This window comes from Camelus ferus, chromosome 34 (genome assembly GCF_009834535.1).
Source record: "Camelus ferus isolate YT-003-E chromosome 34, BCGSAC_Cfer_1.0, whole genome shotgun sequence".
Lineage (NCBI taxonomy): Eukaryota > Metazoa > Chordata > Mammalia > Artiodactyla > Camelidae > Camelus > Camelus ferus.
The window spans coordinates 20,264,790-20,292,739 of record NC_045729.1 but is presented as its reverse complement, the minus strand read 5'-3'; the positions used below and the strand labels follow the sequence as shown (position 1 = coordinate 20,292,739).

The following is a 27,950-nucleotide window of genomic DNA, read 5'->3' as shown; positions in this document are numbered from 1 at the left end:
CATTTGGTTAAGAGCACTTTCCCCATCTATCCTCTATTAAGAAAGAGACTTCTAGCCTTCTCCCATTTGGCAGACAATCAAGTAAGTTCACCACTTACACTAGCTAGGTGAATACAATTTGTAGCAAAAGCACATATGCAAATAATGAAAAAGGTTGCAAGAAAAACTGCTGAGACATTTAAGAAAATTATTCTTTAGGAAGCAAAGACTTGATAAATACCAACAGTGTCCAGTATTGCATTTGGCCAAGCAAGATTCATCTTTTAGATGTATCGACCCCGTAACATTTAGAAGTACTGAAAGTGTTAAGAAAAAATTTTAAAGTAGAGTAATATTCTAACCTTGAATTTTCAAAATTGTTCTGAAATGTAGTTCTAATATAACTGTAATATTTTTATTCATAGCTTTTTCTCAGGAATGCCACATTAGGAAGAATCAAAGTTTAAACCTAAACATATTAACATCCCATACACAATGACTAACAGCAATAATAGTATTAATTCTTTCCCATGCCGAACTGAAACAGCTCCAGTCACCTGCCACATTAACAGCTATAAACATTCTTAGTTTATCTTTAGTTTTCGTAAATCCAAAGAATGATGCAAAGGGCAATAAGCCAAACATCAATTTCATCCTACTTTAACTGACACATGCCATCAGCAAAATTACACTGCTGTCTCAGACCGCCATAGCCAACATGACACAAGTACACAGTCAAGTCCAATTCTCCTCATTGCCGCACGAGAGAAAACGGTGAGTACACAGATCAACTTCTGGGCAGGCTGAGCAGAAACCAAGAGCACAGTCTGAAAGAGGACATCTGTGCTTAGGGACAGGTATCGGGCTTGGCTAGGAAACGGTAAATCATCTGACGATACACACACAAAGGTAAAACAGACATGCTGGTAGGTCAAAATACACTCAATAAAAACAAGATTCTTTTTATTTATACTAGTCAAGTGGTTTCCACTGTCTTCTACCTAAAAAGATACATTGAATATTTAGCATTATTTTTAACATTTTAAACTTCTCAACTCTACATGTCTTTCTACAACTAATAAGCAGATAGGGCGGGAGGCCCCAGGAGAAAGAGAACCAGGCATGGCTTTCTTGACAGAAGAGAAGTCATTTTCAGCCTAAGCCATTTTGTGATCTAAGTCTGGCTACAGTGCTAGCCCTGGAACAAGTTTCAGTAATCAGTGATCTCTTGAGAAGTAAAAATAGCAAAGATACCATATCAGTTGTAGACTCTCCCAGTTCTCTTTGGAAGGTAAAGGTTAGCCTGAAGCACTCAAAACACCAGATCAACTGGAACCTAAGGGATGGTGACGCTGGCCTTCTCTGGCCCTGGTGGCTTCAGTCACCTAAAGTGTGGACTCTGTGGACAACCCAAGCCCCTTCACGAGTATGCAGGCACCCTTAGCTTAAAAATTCCCCAGTTTTACTATGGGGTTGACACTGCTCTGGAAAAGATGCCCTGTGTTCTCCTTACTTGCTGCAAGTTACGTTAACAACTCCTCCTCTCAATCTTTGGCTTAGCTGCGTCTTTTGGCTCAACACCTACCAAGAGGTGAAGCCAGCTGTTCGAGTAACACAACTATCCCGTCTCATTTGCTGGACAATCTCTACAGTAGATCTCTGTGTATTCATTATTGTGCATTTTCCCATTAAATTCAAATGTACTTTTATGCTTCAAATTTAGAGTCGTCCAAACTTGTAACCCATCAGAGATAATTTTTTCTTACTCTCTATGGTTTTTCCTCCAGAAATTTCAGATGAGAATAAATTAAATTCCATCTGACTACTTATTAAAGAATTTCTGCATGCTCAACATCCAATCAATCAATTTTAATTCTACATACTAGCAACACCTGAAAAGAAAACAGAAATATTCCCTCATTTACTGCAGCCCTTAAAATTAGGAGCAAGTCTAACGAATACCCCCAACATTTCTATACTGAAAACTACAAAACACTGCTGAAAGAAATTAAAGAACATCTAAATAAACATAAAGATATACCATTTTATTGGACTGGAAGACTCAATATTGTTAAGGTGGCGATTCTTCCCCGAAAGATCTATATACTCAATATAATGTCAAAAATTCCAGCAGGCTTTTCGGTGGAAACTGACACCAATACTAAAATTTATGAAAATGCAAAGGATCTAGAATAAACAAAACTTACAACAGAGCTACAGTAATCAAGGAAGTATAGTACTGGCATTAGTACTAGAGTAAGGACGGACAGACATCAATGTAACAGTACAGAAAAAGATTCTCATTCATTCATGGACAGTTTATCTTCAACAAAGGTGCCAAGGTAATTCAATGAGTAAAGAATAGTCTAGAACAACTGGATAGCCATACGGGGAGAGGGGGGGCTGTACCACAAAATAAAATTGAAACAAATCATAGACCTAAGTATAACATCTAAGACTACAGGTCCTTCCAAAAGAAAACACGGCAGCAAATCTTCACTGCTTTGGAGTAAATAAATAGTTCATAGGATACAAAAAAGCACTAACCATAAGAAAAAAAGTGATAAAATCGGCTCATCAAAAAATTTAAATATCTGCTCTTAAAAGGTTCTGTTAAAAAAATGAAAGACAAGTCACAGAATAAAAGAATATACTCAAAATACACACACCTGACAAAGTACTTGTACTCAGAATATAAAGAACTTTTGCAACTCAATAAAAGGAAAAACAATTTTTTAAATAAATGTAAAGGGGGTGTCAGGGTAAAGCTCAGGGGTAGAGCACATGCTTAGCATGCACAAGGTCCTGGGTTCAGTCCCTAGTACCTCCATTAAAAAAATATAAACTTAACTGCCCTCTCCTAAAAAACAACCACCAGATACCACTTCACAGTGAAAGAATGGGTACTTAAGAACACAACTAGGTCTCAGTATTCATGAGACCTAGTACACTGCTGATGGGAGAATAACCCGATAAAAATACTATGAAATATTTTTAACAAAAAAACTGCCAAACATATACCATAGAACTAAATTATGCTACTCCTAAGAATTTACCCAAGAACATTATACTGTACACCAGAGATTGACACATTGTAACTGACTATACTTCAATTAAAAAAAAAAAAAGAATTTACCCAAGAGAAATAAAAACATCATGTTCAAAAGGCTTGTACATGAATGTTCGTAGCAGTTTTAATCATAATAGCCAAAAACTGGAAACCCAAATATCAAGGTAAATGAATTAACAAACTGCAGTGCAGCAATACTATGATGAATACCACCCCGCAATTAAAAAAGGAACAAACTACCGGCACACAGCAACACAGCTGAATCTCAAAAGCTTAACGCTGTTGGGGGGGGGGGGGCACAGCTCAAAGAGTAGAGCGTAAATCCAGTGCCTCCTCTATAAATAAATAAATAAGCCTAATCACCCCCTTAAAAAAAAAAAACTACACTGAGTGAAAGAAGCCAGACACTAAAGAATACATATGATTCCACTTACACAAAATTCTAAGAGGCAAAATTAATCCATGCAGATCAGAGGTTTCCTTGGGCCAGATGTGGGGGGTTGGGGTGAGTGGACTACCTGCAAAGGAGCGTGAGGGAGACGACAGAAATTCTACATTTTGACCTGGGTGATGATTATCTGGGTATGTAACTGTCAAGACTCATCTAACCGAGTACTTAAAGTGAGTATATTTTATTGTGTGTAACTCATACTTCAGTAAAGTTCATCTTAAATGCTAAAACAACTGACACCGTTGAAGTTCATGTACCTAAGTGTAGACTACTGGGGAACGCACAGGTCTGTACAAGCTAAGCAACCACAACATCATCTTACCAAGTAACAGTAACTTCCTAAAAAGTCTTCCTTCAGTAAACATTCCCTAATTGTGATTCCCTCAAAGCGAAGTTAAACACAGACTAATTCATAACCATTCTGGCTTCTACAACCAAAAGCCTTCTCAAGTCCTACTTCAGAAGCACAGCACTGCCTATCACTACAAAATTTAGACGCTAACTTAGAGGCTATCAGGTGCCAGGTGAGGTGAGCTTTCATATACACTCTCATTTAACTCTGCCTGTTACACAGTGTTCCCCACTTACAAATGAGAGGGCTGAGAGTGAGACTGTTCAAGACTACATAGGTTACAAAACAGACAAGCAGAACCGCCCAGGTTAGGCCCTCTCCATCATACAACACTGCCTCGCACAGAGGTAAGTGGTTCTATTTTTCCTGGCCATGGTGCTATCTCATTAAAGGCAGGTGAACTGTTGCTTAATACTTACTGGAACCAATTCTGAACCAGGCTAAGTAGTTGGCCTTTTACCCATCATCTCATTTAATCCTCTAGCATCTTTATGAAATGGGGTCCCATTTTATGGATGAAGAAACTCAGACTAAAGGAGATCAAGTCAATGTCGTCACAATCAAGTCACATCAGGGACAGAAACTTAAATTCAAATCTGTATCTGTCTACCTCCAAAGACCATGCCTTACCACTGTCCTACAGGGCTTCACTAAAGACACAAATAGCACATTACAGCCACTGGTCATAGTAAGTTTGAAGTGAAATTCTCTGGTGTAAATATAAGAAATTTCAGCCAATATTGGCTTGAAACTTTAATGTATCATTTTCACCTTTTTTTAATCTGGGCCTCTAGCAAAAAAAAGGGGGGAGCGGAGCTTTTATGTAATGCCCAATTTAAACAGTTCCTTAAAGTTTGTCAAGGGAAGATTTATCCCTGGAAAATTGGTCTTGTTCCTCCGTCCAGTTCAATATTACGTATTTTACCATATTCCCATTTTTATCTCTGCTGCCAAGCAAATTCAAATCCAAATTTTACTCTTAGTCATTGAGTTATGTTGCCACCTGGGAACAGAATATATGCTTCCTCCTTTTCCTCGTTTTTCTTTTATATATATTTATATATATATAATTATACTTCTCAATCTTTAAAGTTACAGAAATTCTCTCTGAAATGAAATAAAATATAAATAAATTCCAAGAAAATAAAAATAACCCTTCTGTTCCACCACACCAAGGCGTCTGCACTGCCACCACTCTTCCCTGACCAAAGGAATGAGTGGGCAGTTACAACTACGCATACATGTGCACTAAACTAAAATTTCAGAACCTATACGATTAAAGTAAATATGCTACCAGTGAAAAACAACAATTAGTATACCTAATATACTAACCAAAAAATGCCTACAAAAGAAAATGAGAAAATGCAAAGTTGGCCAAAATTCAACAATTAATTTTGTGTTTTCACACTCATTATACTTTGTATGCTTTGTTTTCTAGCACATGGATGTTGTGGAAAATAGAGAAGCACACTAAGAATATGCGACATTATAAGTCAGATATGAAGAAAACTTTATATACTTGTTGTGAACTTTTGTTAAAACACATGAAATGTGCTTTCCCACAGGTGTTTTCGCCAGGCCTGAAGATATCCTGGCAGCTTCGTGAACGTAGCTTCCTGCCTCCTTGAGTCTGGACACCGACATCTAACTCAGCTAAGCGCAGCACCTCGCCAGCACACACCCCTGACACATGGTATGTATGCTCCAACAGAAAATTCAAAGCCGTGGACTACAGAAACGAATCCCCTAATCAATCCATTTTTTAACTTCTAGAACTGAAGACCAAATCACTTAGCAAATAGGGTAGGTTAGTCACTGCTAACAAACAGGTCCTGAGATAGTCAGTCTTATTTGTCTCATTTTAGAAATAAAGGATAACATGGAGAACACACACCAAGATGACAATTTCATGCTGCAATTTTTCCAATTTACATCTCACAAAGACTTTGAAAAGGTTATTCTTAAGAAAGTTAAAGCGCTTCACTAAGCAGTAGGTTCGAAAGAACATAATCCAACTTAGGTTTCAGAAAGAACATTTATTTGCTCGCCACCAGAACTGCTACAGACATGAAGAAAGCTGTGCACTCCCTACCCTCAGGAAACAGACAGTCTTCTAGGCAGTCACCCGGATTCTTTCCACAGGGGTGGCAAAAATCACACTGCCTTCAAGGCCCAGGTAGGGAATCTAAATATGTGAGTGGCTCTATCTAATGGAGTAAGTACTAGAAAGAATAACTATAGAATTTACGTCCTACCTAAAAAGCAATTCTAAACCAACTTCAAAAGAAGGCTATCCAAAAACGCAAGAAATGTTTAACTGTTAATCAGGTAAAGATTGGAAAAAAAAAAGAAAAGCTCACAATGGCATGGAGAAGCTAGACCTCCACATTTCTGGTGGGAGCTTATACTGCAGTGACCTTTCTGGACGGCAGTCTGGTAATATACACACATCAAAACGAAAAACATGCATTTCCTCCCACCCAGTGATTAATTAGACTCTTAGAAAGTTACCCCAAAGAGTCATCAACGGGCAACAACTGTACATACAACGCACATGTACAATATACAATAAATTTAAGCAATCTTAATATCCAGCAATAGGAATAGCACTAAATTACGGTGCGCAAAGTCGATAAAATAAGAAGAAACTATTAGAAGAACAGAGTGGATGCAAATGTACTGACCTGGAAAGCCACCCACGAATGCTGATTCTTACAGCACACAACTATGAGCCAAGACGGCGCCATCTGCCACGCTCCCAAGTGCTATTTCTGGTTATACCTGGAAGCAAGATTCCAAGCCACAGCCTGAGAAGGGCTGGCTGGTGTCAGTGGTGCGGGTCTTCTGAGAACTGCTCACTGAGAGCCAGCTGCACCCAACATGTCCAGCAGAAATAAACACTAGCTGTCCAGCAGCACGCAGCAGTTACAGAATAGAGTGGACCCGGGGTGGGGAGGGGGCACGGGTAAGAGCTCAGTGGTAGAGTGCACGCCTGACATGCAAGAGGTCCTGGGTTCGATCCCCAGTACCTCCACTAAAAAAAAATTAAAAAAATTAAGTGGACCCTCTGGCCTACACCGAGGAGTTTCCACAACAGCAGAACATTCACCACAAATCCAATGTGGAGATTTTCAAATTGCAACCAAATAACCCAGCAAGGAACTGGCAAAGCTGGTGATGTCTACGGCACAGATTGGTCACGGCCACCCAGAACATCTAGATAACTTTCCTCAAGAACTGAAAGATCTGTTCTCCTACAGTTTCACCTTCTTGAGTGCAAAGCTTCCAATAACATTTTCAGATGCTTCGATCTCACTGAGAAGAGGCTTCTTCAATCAAGGCCGCTAGAGCTCTCCTTTGAACCTTTACATTGCCATATAAGCTTCTAAGACTTGATGTGCTCATTTTGTGACTGATGAGAATAAAAGTACAAAAAAACAAGAATAAACTGAACACAGTATTGCAGAACTTCACACGTTAAGGGATAGCAAGGAAACTGCAGCCAAGATATCGTTGGAAGTGATGACTGAGCACTGTAGAAGAAACACCTGAACTGATGCCAAGGCTGTTGATGATACCACGACTGCATGCTTCTCTGAGGTCACCAAAGTGCTAGCTGCTGCCCTGACATTCTTCCAAGGAAAGAGAAAACAAGCTGAACGGCTCAGGGACCCAGAACGCTGATGAGTGCACCACGGCGCAGGGGCTCCGAACACACGAAGGCTATGGAAGTACTGCAGAAGCAAAAGCAGAAAAAATCGGAAGTGTGTCACTTCCCAGCTATCCATTTGATTCATGAGCCCCAAGATTTCAGAAGAACTACTATAGCAGCCGAAGAGCTATAAAGGAGACATCTGAAGTAAGGATGGTACTCATGAACCTTGTCTCCAGACTGGCAGGAATGCATGAAGCTATTTCTCCCTCACTTCTAGCCCCTGGTGCAAAGGTTTCCGCAGCAGCACCAAAAATAAGTAACAAAATCATTCTGCTGCGCTGTGCACATTTCACACCACCTGGCAGTCCCAGAGACCATTTAGTCATTGCTCATGACCACGGCCACCCATTTTGTTATGACAAGAACTCTGGGGAAGTCATGACAGTAGGAAGCAATACTCTGGAAGAGATAAAAGCTCAATGACTGAAAAACTTCCTCAAAACCTCACCCAGTAAAACACGAAGAATGGGATGATGTGAGGAATTCCAGGGTAATACCACAGAAGCTTCAATAAAATCAAGGGTGTAAGGGTATGAAGAATTAGATGCCAAACACTGCATTCCAGGAACAGACGTTCTGGAAGGTGAGGAAGAGAATGCTGAGAACGATTAAAAACAAAAAAACAGGTGAGGAAGTGACAGCCGTAGTGAGGAGGCAGCTGTCGGTAAGTGGGTTGACATGCACCACTCTTCTGATGAAGAACAGTAAGAAGTCTCCAAGAAGCTGAAGGTAGAGGGCATGCTCGGCGGGTACAAGGTCCTAGGTTAACTGTCGCAAATGCCTCCGTTATAGGGAAAAGGTGTTCTTCAGAGAAAAGCACTGGTGCTACAAGATAAACTTACGAAAAAAAAGAAAAATAACTAAGAAACTTCCAAGCAAGTCTTCCATTCCAAAAAAAATGCTAAATTTGTGTCATTAATCTGAATGTTAGTGAGTTAAGACTGTTTATTTGCATTAAAAAGTCCAGAAGCACTGTATTTTTAAAACCACCCCAAAAAAGCACACTGCTGAACAATGATTGGTTTGATCCCACTTTAAAAGCTCTGCAACGACCAAAAAAAAAAAAAAAAAAAGCCCTAACATATAGATTTTAATTTGCAATGTAACAATATTGGTTTAGCAATTGTAACAAATATGCCATGTAATGCAAGGTATTATTAAGGGAAAATGGAGGGTGGGTTAGATATGGGAACTTTCTGTACTAACACCACAAATTTCTGCAAATCTAAAACTGCTGTAAAAAATAAAGTCTATCAATTTTTTTAAAAACCTGCATGTGTAGACAGATTTGCAAATAAACATTTATTTTGCAAATAAGCATTTGCAAATAAACAGGCAAAGAGAGCGAGAAAGCTGTATTTCCAACTATTATCAGTGGTTTTCTACAGAGTGAGGCTGGGAAGAGCATAGGAAGAAATTTTACATTATATACCTCAGGACAGCCTAAGAACTTTCCACACTGAGCTGCACTCTAAGAGGCTCTGTAGCACACTGAGAGCCTAAGTCCTGGAACCATCCTGCATGGATTCAAATCCCAGCCATGCCATTAACCAGCCGACAAACTTGGGCAGTTAATCTCTCTGTGCCTCAGTTTTCTCATGTGCAACTAGGGATAATGGTATGGTTAACCCTGGAGCTGCTGCAGGTATTAAATGACTTTACTACATGTAAAGTACTAGAAAGCTATCTAGGACGTAGTAAGCGATCAATAAGTAATGCTCATCACCGCTACCACCACCAAGCATCTATTATTCCTATAATCTTTTTTTAATGCTGACTGTAAGATAAATCAAGAAAACCTGGTTCATCAAGCCCCTTTCTAGTGAGATCTTCAATGCAAAAGTTACAATTTATTCAACAGCCAAATAAAAATAATCTGAGGGTTTTTAACAGATTACAAACCAATATTTAGCAATATCATCATTCCATTTACATATAACAATCACTAACAGATTCTGTTAGGACAATCACAAAAACAAATGCCTCTAGGTGCTGTCATCCTGGACAATTTTTACTTTCTCTTTTATACTTTTCTAATTCATTTAAATTTTCTATACTGCCTCTGCATCATTCTTAATAAAGTAAAGTCTGCAAACTTTTTCTATTAAAGGCCAGACAGTAAATATTTTAGGCTTTACAATCCATAGGGGTCTCTGTCCCAACTCCTCAACTCCACTGTTCACCACAAAAGCAACCACAGACAATATACAAACGAAAGCATGTGTCCATGTCCCACTAAAAACAATTTACAAGAAACAAACAAACAGGCAGCTGGCAGGGCGGGAAGCTATAAAGTTTGCCAACCCCTAAAATAAGAAACAAAATTGTTTTCTTTTTGGAAAACAAAATGTGATTTATACCAAAGAAAGTACATCAGCTAAACCGACACTATAGATGGAGGGAAAAAAATCTATTATTTATGAATAATGCAAGAATAGGGACAGAAAAACACAAACCTTTATATACAGGCTGTGGAAATCCTCCTCTCATCTTTAGTGCCCCAGTAAGAGCAAATTTGCTTTTAAGGAGCCTAAAGTCTAGATAGGAGCATACACTGCTGTGTAGGCAATTATAAATAGAAGCCAGAAGAAGTATGACTTTCATATTTAAACCAATCTGGAATTTCTTCAACTTTCATAACAATTCACCACCAAGTAGCTGCCACCGGCTACTATGTTTAAGTCCCAACTACTGATGAAATGATATTAGTTTCAGATCATCACAGTCAGCACTCTGACAAATCTGTGGGAACAGATGAAACCAACTATGGACAACTAAGCATTAGAAGTGAAATTTCTATGAAGTAAAATTAATGAAAAATCAATGTATGAAATTCTAACAGAATTAGGGTCAGAAGGTGGCGAGAGAAGGCATGCACGCGGCCTTTCATATGAGGACACTTCCAAATTCAAAACTGACCAAGTTTCTGATCTCCGTCCCCAAAATAAAGCTTTTGAGTTGGAGGAAATTATTTTTAACATTTCACTGGGAAGAGGTCAGATGACTTGAAATGTTCGTTATGACAGATTTCTTGGCGTTTTCAATGGTTTCTCTGGAGAAGGGGGAAGGGCTCTTTTGGGCAGAGAGACTTGGGAACAACCTAAGGCTGAGAAACTCAGAATCTAAATATAAGGACATTAAAAGACAATTTAACCAAAAAAAAAAAAAAAAGTGCCTACAACCTGCAACGAAGTCAGCACAAGCGCAGCTGGACATCTGACTCCTCCTGCTGAGCGACCTCACAAGTTGTCAAAGCCCAGATGCGAACGTAAACAAGGTCCACAGCCAGAGGGAAAGGCACCTACCCGTGCCCAGGGCGGGCTCTCCGTAGAAGCCCAGACCCGCTGAGGCCGGCGAGCAGCAGCCTCCAGAGGCGAACACCCACACACGCAGCCCAGCGCGGCCCCAGAAACCCGGCCCAGGACGCGGGCAACGGCCGGAGAGGGGCGTCCCCGCCGAAGGTGCTGGGCCGGGGCCCGAGCGGAGCCCACCCCGCAGTGCGGCCGGAGAGAAGCGCGGAGGGGCGCTGCGGAGAGCCGGGAGACCCGGGACTGAGGGGAGCGGGGCCGAGGGAAGCCGGGCCGGAGGGGAGCCGGGGTTGGCGGGACCTGGAGCCGGGAGACCCGGGACTTACGGGAGCCGCGGGCGAGCCAGGCGGTGGGCGCCGGCCAGGGGGTCAGGAGGGCCGAGAGGGGGACGGACAAGCGCGCTCCCTGCCCGCGGCGCTGCCGGGACGCCCGCCCTCAGCCCCCAGCCCCCAGCCCCCGCCCCCGCCCCCGCCCCCGCCGGCCCGCCCGCCTTCCCTGCCTCCCTCCCTCCCCAAGACGTCGCCGTCACTCCAGAGCCTCACCAGAGCTCGCCACGCGTCTCGGGATCCTCGGAACCGCGGCCGTCAGGAGCTGAGGGGAGCGGAGGAGCCGCCCGCTGCCGCCGCCGCCGCCAATGCCGCGACCCAGCGTCCGGGAGTCTACTTGCGCCGCCGCCGCCGTGACGCGAATCGCACGAGGCGGCTTTAGCCAATGAGCGCGCTCCTCTTGCGCAGCCGCACTGGCCCAAGCCGGAAGCGTCCGGCCCGCCGCTCCCGGGCCTGGTGCAACTTGGGAGCCGCGGGTGGGTCCGGACCCCGAGCGGGCGGCGCCCCGCTCCCCGGGACACGGAAGTCCTTTCGCCTCTCTCACACCGGAAGCGGGAACCGGTGCATCGGAAGAGGCGGGGCCTCCCGGCTCGGGGACGCTTCCCGGTCTCTATGGATACGGTTTACACGCCTCAGCGTCGCGGGTGGAGTCTTCGGACGGAAATCCCGAGCGTCACCCCGCTCTTGCCCAAAACCTCACTAAGATCCTGTGGTCTGTGCCCCACGACTTCCCCAAAACGAATGTGAGCCCGCTGCTCTGTGTAACTCAGGGCGACTTTTGAAGTGGTTTAATGGAGTAGCAGAAACGAATTCAGCGATAAATCCTGCGTCCACTTGCCCAGAACGAGCGATCTTCTTCTTGCGACGTTCAGTTGAGCTCTCACTTCTTAGAAACCAGGGTCGGGTTTGATCGCATACTTACCGTATGAGAGAGAAGTCGGGTCGGCCGGTGTGGGAAGTGCTGTCTTCGCCTTCGGCTCTGAGAGGGACTGACCAAACTCTGGTTATAGTGACTAAAGGAAACCCGCGAGCTTTCGAGGACGCCTACGCCCCAGGCTTGTCCCTCCCTTGGACCACAGCAGGAGGGAAAAAGGAGGCTGGAAAGCGTCACATATCACATAACGAAAGACCTGGGGGTGGGGGGCACGGGGGCACGAGGTCCTGGGTTTAATCCCCGGTGCCTGAGGGGGTGGGGGTCACTAAAATCAGAAAGAGCATGAATAAGATGGTCTTAATACTGGTATCTTAGAACTAACTCCACCCAATAAGCTCGAAAGAGATGAGATCAAGGCAGACAACCACACACGTCTGCAGCACGGCAGAAACAACACGAGCGTGTGTGCACAGCGACCTGACCCAGGACACCAAGTCACACAGGGCAAAGATGAGCACAGGACCCACAGGCTGAATAAGAGGTCCAGTAAAGACACCAGGGATACATAAACACAGCCTGTTCAAAGATCTCAAACCTTTTCTGCAACATTTCAGTGAAGGTTGACAAAAGCTTTGACAAAACAAAGTGCTGTACTCCTGGACGCTTCCCCTGAAACAGTCCTTTGGGGGCTAAAATACGTGTGAAAGAATCTTTTTCCCACCGAGATTTCACCTCCCACTCCCTGTCATCTAAACCCACTCCCACATCACTACCACCAGTTCCTCGTGCTCCCGATGGAGAAACAAGCCACATCACTTCCTCAGAATGCTCACACCTTCTCAGCTAATGAAGACGATGCCACCACACCAGGCCTGAGGGACAGTCCCTTGAGTGCCACATCCATGGATGGCTTCCCCCATCTCTCTTACCCTAAGGTCACCATTAAATGTTCCAAAGCAGATTTTTCAGGCCTCTCTCCCCAGCTGTACTTCAGTTACTAACCTTTATATGTTGTCTTCTGACTAGCCGTCCAACAACCAAGGGAGGGCAATTCAGTAAAATTCTGCATCCTCAGTGTCAGCTTGGAGGTTTAAAATCTCTGTTCTCCCTATTCCGAGGATGTCACACTTCTCCACAGGAGGGTGGAGTACTTCCTCTCCGGCAGCACCCAGAAAAGGGTCCTGTCCACCACTACTCCCCAGACTAGTCACCACCAACAGTGGCCTGTGGCACAGCCAGTCTTACGTGGTCATCTCTACAATTATCACTGGTTGTTGACAAGAAACTCATCCCTGGGTGACGAATCTTCATAACTCAGTTGGGGCCATCCCAGAATGAGGCGTCAGTGATGCTGCAGTATGTGCCTGAGATGGTGATGCTGGACTTGCTCTGGGGACAGACTCAGCCTGCATTGTGATGTTACGTCAACAGCCAATGGGAACTGAAGAGGTATCCCCAGCGACAAGGAAGCAAAGGTGCAGCTTTCAAATTCTAAAGAGTAAAGAAAGTCCTCTAGGCCCCATTGTGAATTTAAGCTCTAGGTCACAATTGGTTTTGTTGCTTCTCCTATAACGAAAAGAGAAGTTATTTCATTTCTTATTTTTCTTTCTTTTTAAATTTTTTCCTTGGATAGTCTTTTTTGAGATGAATATTATTTTTTATTTAATTATTTGTGGGAAGAGGTAATTAGACTTTTTTTTAAATGGAGGTGCTGGGGATTGAACCCATGACCTCATGTATGCTAAGCACACAGTCTGTCACTGAGCTATACCCGCCCCCATTTATTGTTTTTCTAATCAGAGCAATTTCTATTTTTACAATGAAAAAAAGACAAATTATTCCATCTACAGCTGTTCAAAAAAAATTACAAAGGGAAATTAACATCTTCATTATTACAAAATGCTTAAAACCAACCTAAACTCTTTTCTCTGCCAATATAAGCTTTTGAAATATAAACATTAGAACCAAGGGGGAAAATCTGGGCAAAGTGGAAGATTAACTGTAAAAAAAGATAAGCCAAGAAAAAAAGAGCAAGAAATAACAAATCAGTCCCTGTGTTTGTCTCATATGTATGTTGTAGGAGAGAAAAAATTTCTTTCTACCCTCTTAGGTTCTGTGGCTGGCCTAAACATTAAGCTGGCATTGTTAGGGAAACGACAGGCCAGTCAAGAAACAAGCACCACTCGGAGGGTTGGAGCACTCAGGTGTATTACGCCTGCGGGCTCAGAGGAGCTTCTGCTCCGAAGCTCTGAGCACCTCCAAGACGTGCGCATGAGGTTTCATAGGGTTAATTACAAGCTGGGGGTATTTGGCCAATTGGCATGGAACAGCTTTAGCAGCATCATTATCACAAAAGTAGAGGCAGGGAGGCAGCAAACCAACATTTCAAGCCCAGATATGTCTCTCTGAAAATTCAGCTGGCTAGCAAAAAACATGAGCAGGGAATCAGCAAACCGATACTTATTAACTTAGATTTACTAGTAGGCTCAGCCCGGCTTTTCCTTCACATGATCAACTCCCAGTCTCTGATGGTAAGAATGTTCTACCAAATCATCATGTTGTACTTAAATTTATACAATGTTCAATGTCAGTTATATCTCAGTCAAGTGGGGAGGGGGAAAAAAAAGAATGTTCTCTTCCTGGTACAAGGAGTTACCTTTTCCGTGGGAAGTATTATGACCTGCTTTTAGGTAGAAAGGAGGAGGACAGAGAGCCCTTCCTGTATCTGCTGTTCCCAAGTGCCCTCGGCTCAAAATAATCCAGATGCCAAAGTGGCATATTTGGGGTTGTGTGATCTGAATCCTTTCAGTGTGAAACAGATAGTCAAATGCAGCCAGCTAATTGGACTCTGAAGCATTGGGATTGGATGGGCATTAGCTGCTTTGAAACTAATCTAGTCATCTCTACAGCAAAATTAGAGGGGCTTACATAAATGTCTGTATTCTGGCTTAACTGCATTGAAACTGATATCAAATTGCTATACTGATTTTTAAAAATCACATTAATCTTGGATTGGAAAGTTTCCATGGAGTTCAGTTTAAACACTTAGAGAAACATCACAACACACTAAATTCCCATCTGTCTCGTGTTGTGGGACAAAGAACTCAGGACAAAGTAGGGCCAACCTTCTTGTAACTGCATAAATTACACTGGCAACTCCTCCGACGCTGGGGAGGTAACGCGGCTCTGGGGAGTGAGCCTGAGAGCTTCCTGCCCGGCTGTGCTGCCGACTCACGTCCAGCTGCGGTCCGCGCGTTAGCCCTCACCCGCTCAGGCGTCTTCATCAATGAAGTGAAGATGCCCGTCCATGCATTTTTCAAATGGACAGAAAGGAAACACCCTGCCCGTGGGAAGGGGTAGAAAGGAGGTCTGGGAACTAAGAAGACATCACCTCAATCAGTAATATGTTCATTCCGTCTGTAAGAGAAAAGATAAAGCAAATCACAAAATGCTAAACGTGTATTAATCCTGGGCGATGTGGACCTGGACGTGTGTGAGCGTCTTTTCTAAACAGCTTTGCAGTTCATAAAGATAGGCTCCGTTGACGTTTACATGCAATAAGATGCACCAGTGTTTTGTGTATAAACGAATTCCTCCCATCAAGTTAATTAACATATCCACACCTCTGTATTAACTTTTTTTTTTTTTGGTGAGAACATTTAAGTTCTACTCTCCTAGCAAATTTCACTTATACAATCCAATGTTATCAACCATCGTCACCACGTTTCACATTAGATCCTCACACTTACTCCTCTTACAGCTGAACGTCTCTCTCCCTACATCCCCACCCCGAGCCCCTGGAACCCAGTCTCCTATGGCCTTTATTAGGCTGAAGTATATTTCCCCCATACCAAGTTTGTTGAGTTTTTATCATGAAAGGATGCTGAATTTTGTTCGTTGCTGCTTCTGCATCTATTGAGATGATCATACGGTTTTTACCCTTCATTCTGTCAATGTGGTCTATCACATTGGTTAATCCGTGAATGTTAAACCATCCTTGCATACTTGGAATAAATAACTCTTTTAATGTACAGCTGAATTTTGTTTGCTTGTATTTTGTTGAGGATTTTTGCATCTATGTTCATTCTGGATACTGGCTTATAATTTTCCCCTGCAGTGTCCTTGGTGATGCTGGCTTTGTAAAATGAGTTTGGAAGTGTTCCCTCTTCTTCTGTTTCTTCAGAAGAGTTTAAAAAGGACCGGTATTAATTCTTCTTTAAATGTTAGAATGATCCAATGAAACCATCTAGTTTGTTGAGAGGCTTTTGATTACTGATTCAGTCTCCTTGCTAATAATTGATAATGCTCAGATTTTCGTATTTCTTCATGATTCAGTCTTGGCAGGCTGTACGTTTCTAGGAATTTATCCACTTCTAGGTTGTCCAATAAGTTGGTGTGTCATTGTTCGTAGAAGTTTCATGAGCCTTTGTATTTGTGTGGAATCAGAAGTAATGTCTCCCCTTTAATTTATAATTTTGAGTCCACTCTTTTTTTTTTTTTGGAAAGTCTACCTAAAATTTGTCTATTTTGTTTATCTTTTCAAAACACCAGTGCTTAGTTTCACTGATCTTTTCTGCTGACTTTTAGTCTTTATTTCATTTATTTTCATGCTGATCTTTCTTATTTTCTTCCTTCTACTAACTTTGGGCTTCGTTTGTTCTTTTTCCAGCTCCCTCGGGTGCAAAGCTAGGTTGCTTAATTCGAATTCTGTTTTCTTAATGTAGGTGTTTATTGCTATAAACGTCCCTCTTGGAACTGCTTTTGCTGCACTGTGTAAGTTTTGATATGTTTTGTTTCCATTTTCATTTGTCTCAAGATATTTTTTAATTTCTGATTTCTTCTTTGACCCCTTGGCTGCTCATCAGCAAGTTGTTTAATATCCCCAGAAAGGTTTGGGTTTGCCATGTTGTGTGCTGTTTCCAGATGTTTTGTCATTTCTTTGTTCCTCTCCTGTCTCCTCCTTTGTGATCTGATGACTTTCTCTGGTGGTATGTTTTGATTTAGTTTCTATTTCTCTTGTTTATTAATTGAAGTACTGTTGATTTACAATGTTGTGGTGATTTCCAGTGTACAGCATAGTGATTCAGTTACACGTATATATTATATTCTTTTTCATTATAAGTTATTTCTCTTTATCTTTTGTGTGTCTACTATACGTTTTTGTTTTGTGGTTACCATGTGGCTTACATAAAACTTCTATAACCGGCTGTTTTAAGCTGATAACAACTTACCTTCAAACATACAAAAACTCTGCACTTTTACTTCTCCTCATATTTCGTATGATTGATATCAAAATTTACATCTAAAAATGTGTAAATGTGAAGCCTTACCCTCAGGTAAGCAGCAGCTTCAAAGTGTGCAAATGGACCCCTTTCAGGGAAAGACTGGGAGACGCCGGCTTCCTCTGCTCTAGGCCCTGGGGGAGAACCAGGCAATGACTGCTTCTGTGTTTGCCAAAATCTTGTGGGTCTTGTGGGTGGAAGCCTTACCGCTTTCAGGGCTAGGTGTTTCAGGGCCTCATCCCTTGAAGGGGAGGCTTGAAAGGTGGGTACTAAATGTCGGGCTCAACCCTTTGTTCCTCAGAGAGAAGCTGAGAATTCGGGGTGCGCTACCACTGCAGGCGCCATGCGGGGGTGGGGCTCATGGTGAGTGAGACAGGAGGGGAGGGGGCAGGGCACAGCCACTCAAGGAAGGACAGCAATTTAACACCAAAATGGCGGAAGATTCAACTCCCAGTTGGCCTTGAGGATTGAGAGGTTTAACTTCTAGCAGACCTTGAGCTTGTTATACGCTCACTGTAACAGCGTGATAAACAACATGCCCGCAGGCGCCGCGACAGCCCCAGGGCTGACCGCAAAAGGCCAAGGAACGGGCGTGGCCCAGTCCCTGGGATTCCCAGCCCCTTCCCCAGGGCGGTTGGATTGATCCCACCTGTAGGCGTGTGACGCTACTGAGCCCAGAGGAACTGGCAACACCACGCCTAGAGGCCTTTCTCGCTCCCTCCCCTTCGGAGACGCCCGCCCTCTTCTGTGTGTCTCTGCGGAGTGTGCGCCTCCTTTCACTCTGACCTGAGCACCCAGCCCCCAAACCTCTTTCCTGGCCTTTCTCCTGCCTTACACTCTATGCAGCGCGTCTCTCTCTAAATAAATCTACCTTACCTCAACGGTGGCCTGCACTTGAATTCTTTCCTGTGCGAAGCCAAGGACCCACACCCGGCGGGGCACGTCCCAGGGGCTCAGCTGAGACCTGGGACTCGGCCCTCCTCACGCCCCACACCCGTTTCCCTGCATCAGCCGTGTGTCTCAGCCTTTCCTGCCCATTTTGATGAGTGTGTTTTCTCGTTGGCCTGAAGGGCAGTCTCTGGACCTCCTCAAGAGGTAACCTTCCTTCTTAATCTTGTAAGGGGTCACAGGTGACCCATGACCCACTACTTGCCTGTACCTGTAGATGTGGATTTTGTAAACTGTCAATAATACATCATTTGACATGGCCAAGGCAGGGGTCTTCTGGCACTCCAAAACTAATTTTTGTGCACACAGAGAGAGCAAGCAGAAGGTAAGTCCTTACTATGTCAGTCAGTCTCCTGGGTCCCTGAACAAGAGTGGTAAGAGTTTTTCTCTAAAATTAGACTAGCAGAAGAAAATATTTGTAGGGCTAGCTCCATGGATCCTTTGGCTTGGAAATACTTATAAATTGTTCAAATTTCAGAGCGCCCTCGTCTTAATACTACTGTGCCTTTTTTAATTGGTATGCAGAAGGCCCAAAAGTCTTCAAAATTCCCAGACAGCCTCAGTGAAGGGTGTGCTGCAGAGGCGAATGAACGACTGATGACGTAGAAGGTCCCTGGAACCACTGATGGTTGTCCGCCTTCGAGTCCTCATTCTCCTCATCCTCTGTCTGAATTTCCTTTCCACTCTGAGGACATTAGTCAATGGTTCCCTTCAGAAATGGGGCCACCGGAGGCTGTAGGTGAGTGTCTTCAGATCCAAGGCCAAGAATTTCTTAAATCCAGGGATGGATTACCAAAATGGGGGGGGGGGGGCACTCGTCTGGCTAAACTGGCTATAGCTGGTATTCAGAGCCTGATAGTAATTTGGGGGGGGGCCTTCTCCCCTAAGCTAAAGAGGGGACGCAAAACGCTCCAGCAGAGTGAACGGGGTGTGTCGCTTCTTTACCATTAAGGCGGCCACCCAGCTCTGTGAGGAACTACAAAGAGCTGTCCTTGTTTCACAAATCTGGTCTTTCCAGGACCAGGGGTGTGGCTTCAGAAACAATTCAAAGCCCACCAACTCTTTTACCACTGCCGAGCCCTCCCCTATTCATCCTGTAAGGTTTCTAAAAACAATTCTGGCCTCTGGGGACCACAGGTCCTCCTGGGGGGAGGTGCGTTTCTCCTCCCGTGCCTTTGAGATGCAAATACTCTACCTGGTCTTCTCCTGGAAGTCTTATCTCAGGCCATCTTTCAGAATGTTCCTTTTAGGAAGATAAGGCTTATCTAAAGGGAAAAACAAAAGGGGGATAGTAAGTAACCTGGAACTTGACGAAAGGGTCAAACAGAAGGACTTAGCCATCCAGACGGGTGACCCTGGTGTGTTCCACCTGCCAGAAGCCCAGTTTGCATCCAATCTCCTTTGCAACTGGTGGGTTTTACCTTCCGCTACTGGATTCATGGCTGAAAGCTTGGAACGCAGTCTCCACCCCTGTGTCTGTGTCTACACGTGTGTGTTGTAGCTGCACAGCACTGCCACCATTCACTTGCGAAAGGGCCCTGTTTAGTTGAGTTAAAGAAAATGAAATGCTGATACAAACACTCAGCGACCATAAGAAACCATCCCAAGTGGGTTCCAGGTTCACATGTTCTAGGATTGACTAATGAACGAAAACAAGTGTCAGTTTGCTGGTTTTGCGGATGCAGGCCTGTCTTTAGAGTCACCTACATTAAACACAAGACTTCCCCTGTGCCTACGATGGGCAGGAATCTGACTGAGAGAGCAGAAGCTCCCTAACAAAATGGCCTCACCGGTGCTGAGGCCGTTTGTGCTGTCGGCTGGTGCACGCTGGCACGTCTTGTGTTCCCTTCCGTTCACTTGCTCAGCCGCGTCGCTAGGTCAGCCCCCAACCTTCCCTATACATTCTTTACCCAGAGGCTGTGTTCCGGGAAGGTCAGGGGCTGATGACCTCAGAAGAACAGACAGACCCTAGGTTTTCCATGACGCAGGATGGACTTACCAAGATTAAGAACACAGCGCCCACAAGCCGCCCCGATTCTTATCGCTTTTCTGTTCCATCCAGTTTTTCTATTAAACCCCAAGATCTCAACCCCAAGATGGATTCAGAATCGCTAAGCTGTTAGCCTGCTGGGACTCCCCTTCGCCTGGCAAAGCAATAAATCTGCTCTTGTCTGATTCTCCCAAAACTCTGTTTCCGAGTCTGAATTCATTTTGGGGGGCACAGAGGCCAGTATTTTTGGCAACAAAACTAGATCTTATTCCTGTTACAAAATTTGCCAGCAAGAAAAATGACTTGTGGTGATGAAGCTGTTAGGTAAATAAAATAGAACTAAATGAGACAAGAGCTTTTAGGTAAATTCTTAGGAAAAATTATGTTTTGGGAACGTCTGTCTAAAACAGTCTCTCCAGATCTTGGTAACTTGAACTTTGGAGTTTTGCTAAATTAAGTTAAATGACGAGAATTCATTGAGAACTTGTGTCCTGGGCTACTGTCCTCTGTAAGACACTGCGTAAACCCTCCTCACAGGCCTTACACTGTGCATCTTCCCCTAGTCCCCGGTTAGTGAAGCCCAGCAGGACCCTGTGGGGTCCTCTCTGGCACATACCCTTTCCATGGCCCCCATTTCTTGTCTGGAGGAAACAGGCTCCATTCAGCCTCCCGGATCTTCCCTGAGCTCCAAAGGGCAGATTCAAACAGTTGCTAATCAGGGAAGGGAGGGAATGCAGAAAGAAAGGAGGGGCAGTCAAGAAACCTTAAAGCAGGGTCCTGCTCCCCACTCAAGGGACACACATAACAATATATCTTTGAGTTCTTCCACAGCAACTAAGATCTCCAGGTGGAGGGCCTCCCTGTTACCTCACCACCGACTAATCAGAGAAAGTCTGCACACAGTGGACGAGAAGGAAGACTGATACCCTCCCCGAAATGAGTCTCCCTTTAAAAACTTCCACGGTCCAGCAGACTCTTCAGAGGTGCTTCTTGGACATGAGTCTGCCTTCTCCCCAGGTTTCTGGACTCCTGAAAAAAGCAAACTTTCCTCTCCAACCAACACTTGTCTCTTGGCTTTTTGAGTATTGGCTTTTGAGGAGCCAGCAGCTAAACCTGAGTTCAGTAACATTAGTATCATCTCTGTGTAGTTTTAATCTGCCTTTTCCTGATGACAAATGATGTTGAAACTTTCATTTGCTTATTGGCTATTCTTTTCTTTTGTGACGTGTCTGTTCAAATGTTGCCCATTCAAAGGAAAAAAAGAAAAAAGGATTGTTTCCCTTCCTATTATTGAGTTGTAAAAGTTCTTTGCCTACAAGCCTTTTGCCCAAATAAGAAACAAGCAGAAAATATTTTTTCCAGGTTATATAATATTTCAAAGTTACAAAGGTTTGTCTCCATTTAGTCTCCCATTTGCTGTGAGGATGGAAACAGAAACACAAACATTTTCTTTACTTTAAAAACAGAGTAATAAAGCTTTGTGTTAGAAGGGACAAATACTGAGGAAAAAAAACGGGAAATAGAGGTGAAAATCAAGGAAAAAATAGTTTCATAAGTAATTTAGAAGCACCTGTGAGTTAAAAAATCCGTCTGCTTTTTATTAAAGAAAAATTCAAGACAGCATCTGCTCTGCTCAGCGACCATGTACGTGGTCACCCACACACAGAAAACAGTGAACTGGAAAAAAAAATTTGTTGTGCTAAACTTTAAAGTTAATAATACAAAGAAGTTTATTAACCTTTAACTATCTTGATGTACAGCTGAACCCAGAACTTACCACTAGGTGCTTAGTCAGGGTGATTGTATAAGAATTCTCCCATCAGGTTCCCTGGGAGGAATCCTGAACCCGGGGACTTGCAGTTCAGGAAGTGACAGTTTGCAGAAACAAGCTCCAAGAGCAGGCATTGACTTGGAGGGGCAGGGAGTACAGCTCAGCGCTAGAGCGAGTGCTTAGCAGGCAGGAGGTCTTGGGGCCAATCCCCGTACCTCCATTAACCAAAACAAACAAACAAACAAACAAAAAACCCAAAAACTGGCATTTACTGTGGAGAGCATAGGACTGATCTGGAACTGAGTTCCAATGAATGCGACCCAACAGCCACTGAGGGTGGGGCTGTGGGCGGGGGTGGTTCTCCTGGAATGTCTACCCTCCTCCCCTCCGCTTTCTCTGGTTAATGCCCCATCAGGCAAGTTTAGCCAGGCCTGGGTGCCTGTGACAGGCCCCAAGCCAGAGGAGACTAGGAGAGGAGAGGGAGAAAGAACAAGAGAGTGGGCGCGACAGGACAGCCGGGGGCGCGGGGGCCGCCCCACGCTCACTGGGAACAGACGGACCCTGTTTCTTCTCCCCGAGCATATGCGCAAGGTAGTCAGAGCTTTTCACCCTCTCGTGGCAAAATCAACACCTGGACGGCTTGTTAAGGGTGTTGATTCTCAAACTCTGTCCCCCCTTCACAGGGTCCTGTCCTCAAAAGGACCCACACTTGGCTCAGAATTTCAGGAGGACATTAAACCAAGCGTGGGTCCATTGGATCTGAAGGCGGGCGGACTGCCAGCCTCTGAATAAAATCACTTGGCGCAGTATCTACTTGGCACTCTGGGAGCAGGGTTCCCCCGAGTGTGGGTGTTTCCAGAGGCAGAGCCCAGGGAGAGATGCCGCCGTCCTCACAAAAAGCAGATTCCTGGGGACAGCGGCTGCGGGGACTGGTAATTACTTGTGCAAGGGGGGGGGGTACAGAGAAAACTAGCGACCTCAAAAATAATACATGGGGAAAACGTCACTCTCAGGTGTTTGAGGGAGGGCCACATCGGCCCAGCACAGGGGGATGGGGGGGAGGGCAGAGCTCCATGGTAGAGCGCACGCTTAGCATGCACAAGGCCCTGGGTTCAATCCCCAGTACCTCCATTAAAAAAATAATAATAATAAATAAGTAAGTAAACCTAGTTACCCCCTCCCCAAAAAACCATTTAAAAAATAAAAAGGGGAAAAGTGAAAGTCAATTCTCTAACGAAAGCTTTGCGCTCACACAGGGACCTCTTGTCCGTGTGGCCCACTGTTGTCTATGACAGTGTACCGCTAATACACTCCTCAAAAAAGAAAAGAAAAGAAAACTTTGGTCCTTGAAAGCTGGAAAAAGTTAAAGGCTTTTGGAACGAATTCTAATCTAATCTCCTTCGACTAACCGTTTCAGCAGCGGCTGTCAGCAGGTGGAGACGTGGACTTAAAGAAAGTGTTTCTCGGGCTGTTGGAGTATTTTGCGGGAGAGCTGGGAGACAGGAGCTTTAGGACCACAAATCAAAAGCCCCGTTTCTGCGGGAAGGGTATAGTCAAGTGGCAGAGTGAATGCTTAGTGTGGATGGGGTCCTGGGTTCAATCCCCAATGCCTCCATTATAGTAAATAGACAAATAGACCTAATGCCCTCCCCACACCAAAAAACAGCGTCCCATTTCCCCACCCACTGTTTGCTCGTTGTTTTGTTTTTTGGGGCAGAAGTAATTAGGCTCATGTATTTAATGGAGGTGCTGGGGCTTGAACCCTGTGCATGCCGAGCACATGCTCTACCACTGAGCTGCGCCCTCCCCTGTCACCCGTTGTTTATTTCCAGAGGAGCATCAACAGTGCACGTTCCATGGGGTCAAAAGCAGACCCATGTTCCTCAACATATGTGGAGAGAGAGGCAGGAAGGAGAGGAGGAGGGCAGCTGTCTCGATGCCTTTTAGCCATGAGCTCAATATGACCGCAGAAGTAATCATCCAGCTTCTTTTTCACGGCATCCACTCACTCACTCACTTATTTCACAAGATTTGTGGAGTTTTTACTCTGGGACAGCAACTCTGCCATGGCCTCCAGGGCATGAGCTTAAAAGTGACGCTGGAACAAACACCCCAAACGTGAACTACGAGGAACGCCAGCTGTCACCTGGCAAACAAAAACAGCTCTTAGAGACGCAGGTGAAGGAACCCAGAGAGGTTAAAGGAAAACCCATACAGATGTTGCAAATTTGGGGAGGGAGTGGCAGGCAATCTTCGCCTTCCTGTCCCGAATGACTCCCTCAGCCCCGCCCACGCTGTGGTCACTGGCTCTCAGGTCAAGTTGTTCGAGTTCTTCAACAAACTTCCTAGCTTCCTGGTCCTACTGCTGCTGAGTTTACTCATCAATTAACATGAAACATACATCTCCAACAGGCTGCTGTTCAGTTCAGTTCAGCCACGTAGTAACTAAGTTATAATCCAGTCCACAGCAGTTTGGGGAAGGGAGTCTCACACACGGGACGTGGATGAGAGTAACCTTAGAACACGCCAGGGCGACGTGAAGACAAGCGCAAACCCAGTGGGTCGCTGCCGCGCCGATCAGACGCATGACCCAGGAGGGATGGGCGACCAAACTGGCCCTCTAAAACCCTGGAGGTGGGAAGTTCAGAGCGGTGATTTTAGAAGATGTTGGTAACAGCAAAAGGAAACAACAGGACATCACCGAAGCTGTGCCGCTGCCAAGAGCAGCTGCTTCTGCTCCGTCGAGCTGTGCACCTCCCTGTTTTACTCCACTTCCCTGTTTTAAAACCATTTTCCAAACCACACTGATGGGTGCTTTTCAAGCCTGGGTGCCATCATAGGAGAGCGCCGGCTGGCCCCGCGGCTGATGAACATACCTCGTAAACAGCAAGCCGAAGAATCCAGAATGCTGCGGAAAACGCAGCCTCTGTTCCCAATAGTGGAAGTGGGAGTCAGAGTCTGCGGAGGATGGAACAGAACAGCAGGTAGAGGGAGTCACGCAGGCTAAGGCCTTAAAGACTGAGTTCATCTTGGGGTTGGGGGCTTGAGGTTTCCTAGAAAAAGACTGGTTGGAACAGAAGAGGTGACAGCAGTCAGGGCGTTGCACGGCGTGTTGCATTCTCATCATCTTGACAAGAACTTGCTGTTGTCGTGGGGGAACTTGGGGGCGCCTGCCCGTTTTCTTGAGGTTCAGTCCAGGACCTTCTTTCAAGCCCTCTAGGATAAAAGGATGAAGTATTCTAAGAAAAGAGAGCCCAGCGAGGGGAGCAGGTTAGTCATAAGGTCCGTCTGGCCGGAAGTGCAGGCCTGAGCAACTCAGCAGCCGTCTTGTTAGTCTTCTCTTCTTCCAATAACGCCGCTCCGTTGGAAAGCAGCGTAGCTCCAGAGAGTGCTGTTGGTGTCCACGTGGGCCCCAGCCTGGTCAGTAACTACGACCACGCGTGGTCATTTCAGCAGCTCTGAGCCTTTGTCAGACTCTACCCCCCGTTAAGGGGACCTTCTTCTTGGGCTACTGCAGTAAGTTCCTCATTAAGCCCCCTGCCATCAATCTCACCGCTCTCCACACTATTCAGGAAACTGCCGCCGAGACTAACCTTCCAAACGAATGAAAGAGAAATGACCTACCGATAAATGCCACAACGTGGGTGAACCTTGAAAACTTCACGCCTGGGGAAAGAAGCCAGACGTAAGGCCACATGTGACACAATTTCATTTGTAGGCAACGGCCAGTATAGGTAAATCCGTGGAGACAGAAAGCAGGTAAGTGGGTGCCCCAGGCTGGGGAAAGGAGGGCTGGAGAGTGACGGTTAAGGGATGTGGGATTCCTTCTGGGGCGATGAACACGTTCCAGAATTAGATGGTGATGATGGTTGCACAACTTTGCGAATATACTAAGGACCCCTGAACCGTCCACCTTAAACTGGTAAATTACATGGCCTATAAATTACATCTCAGTGAAAAACAGAAACAGCGACAATTAAAAAGTCTTACCATGTCCAGGCAGGGAGGGATCTTAAATATCACCTGGTCCAACTGGGTTGGTTTAGAGAGAAGGAAATTGAGGTCTAGGGGGAAGAAGAGACTTGTCAAAAGTGACTCACAGCTGGTAGCTTCGGGGTGAGCACGGCAGAGGCGGCGGGCAGGACCTCTGATGCCAGGGAAGTGCCTCTTCTTTTTTCTCAGTTCTTTAACATGGACAAAAATCCTCAATCGTGAACAAAAATAGAGCAAACCCTGCCAGCTCCCTGTGTCCGTAACCCAGTTTTGTTCTGTTTTTAACTGAAGCACAGTCAGTTACAGTGTGTCAATTTCCGGTGCACAGCACTGTGTCCCAGTCATGCATACACATACGTGCACTCGTTTTCATATACTCATAGCCCAGTTTTCGTTATAATCAGTACACAACCAGCTTTATTTCACCCGTGTCCTCATCCACTTCCTCGCCTCCCAGATTATTCTGACGCATACCTCAGTCATCATATTGGTCATACATAAATACTGTAATAGGTGCGTGTTCTCATATATTTTACTTACATGATCTATTGCTCACACACACATATATGCACATGCCCACAAATAGAAAGATAGAAGAAATAGCAAAGACATAGGTAAAACTTCAGATAAATCTAAATATGCATTCACTGTATACACATATAGTATGTTGATAACGAATATATATAAAGAAAATGGAACTGAGGTACCTCAGAAAACAGCAGGTAGGACAGGACGGTGTGTATACATCCAAGGGTGCTAAGTCTCTTGTGTTTTTCAGGAGGAGGTGAGGGGTGCTGAGGAACATGATGAGCTCCTGCGCAGCGACTAGAACACACGTACAGCAATGTTCACGGACCATCCTCTGCAACGGCAGGAGACCCGGCAACAGCCTAAGTATCATCAGGAGAGGAGTGGATATAAAACATGGCAGCACTGTATATACAACAGCCAAGACCCGGAAGCAATCTCAGGGTCCATCGACAGACGACTGGATAGAGAAGCTGTGGTATAATTATACCATGGAATACTACTCAGCCATGAAAAAGAATAAAATAATGCCATTTGCAGCAACACGGATGGACCTGGAGATCATCATCCTAAGTGAAGTAAGTCAGGAGGAGAAAGAAAAATACCATTTGCTATCACTTATATGTGGAACCTAAAAAAAGAGAAAAGAGGACACTAATGAACTCATCTACAACAGAAACAGACTCAGACATAGTAAACAATCTTATGGTTAACTGGGGGAAAGGGGTGGGAAGGGATAAATTTGGCAGTTCAAGATTTGCACACATTAACTACTATATATAAAAACAGATAAAAAACAAGTTTCTTCTGTATAGCCCTGGGAACTATGTGCAATGTCTTGTAATAACCATTAATGAAAAAATATGAAAATGAATATATGTATGTATATGCATGACTGGGACATAATGCTCTACACCAGAAATTGACACATTGCAACTGACTATACCTCAATAAAAAAAATTAAAAAATAAAATAAAATGCGGTATGCGCACACAGTGCAACACTGCGCATCATTAAAAGGAATAAACTGGATCCATGCAGAGTGATGTGCACAGATGTCAAAACATGTGACTAATACCAAGCTGCAAGACGACATGGTTGGCGGGGCATAACTCAGCAGCAGAGCGCATGCTCAGCTCCAGGTCCCTGGCTCAATTTCCAGCACCTCCACTAAAAAAAAGAAAAAGACGCAAATGAACTTAAAAACAAACAAACGACCTGAAGGGTAAAATGGCACTGATCTGAATTAAAAAGAAAACCTCACAGGCTCTTAGGATGGAGGGAGGGAAGACGATTAAGCCCGCTGGTGAAAGGGGTGTTTGGCTACGTCCATGACGTTTTATTTCTTCGGGGGGAAGAAAGG

The 27,950-nt window shown here is 44.5% G+C and overlaps 1 protein-coding gene, 1 long non-coding RNA gene and 1 pseudogene across 8 annotated transcripts in view; 1 reads left to right on the top strand and 2 right to left on the bottom strand.

The window, feature by feature from the left end:
• ADIPOR2 (adiponectin receptor 2) overlaps positions 1–11,573 on the bottom strand; it is a 42,701-nt gene extending 31,128 nt beyond the window's left edge. For 2 of the 6 annotated variants that reach the window (XM_032473485.1, XM_032473491.1), the window contains exon 1: positions 11,418–11,573. The gene's annotated coding sequence lies outside the window, so the exon portion shown is untranslated. Of the gene's footprint in view, positions 1–10,749; positions 10,768–10,872; positions 10,897–11,201; positions 11,293–11,417 lie in introns of those variants that run through there. The other 4 variants (XM_032473492.1, XM_032473487.1, XM_032473490.1 and 1 more) reach the window with 4 other exon arrangements.
• On the top strand, positions 7,124–11,583 carry LOC116661263 (annotated as a pseudogene).
• Positions 11,584–14,476: 2,893 nt separating this feature from the next.
• Positions 14,477–26,625, bottom strand: LOC116661373. Of its 2 annotated transcripts, none has more exons than XR_004317261.1 (3): positions 26,057–26,625; positions 19,501–19,570; positions 14,477–15,492 (listed from the first exon to the last, which is right to left on the bottom strand). It is a non-coding gene; the product is annotated as an uncharacterized LOC116661373 (long non-coding RNA). The 2 variants fall into 2 exon arrangements; XR_004317262.1 differs by lacking the exon at positions 26,057–26,625 and adding an exon at positions 22,073–22,724.
• Between the last annotated feature and the right edge of the window lie 1,325 nt (positions 26,626–27,950).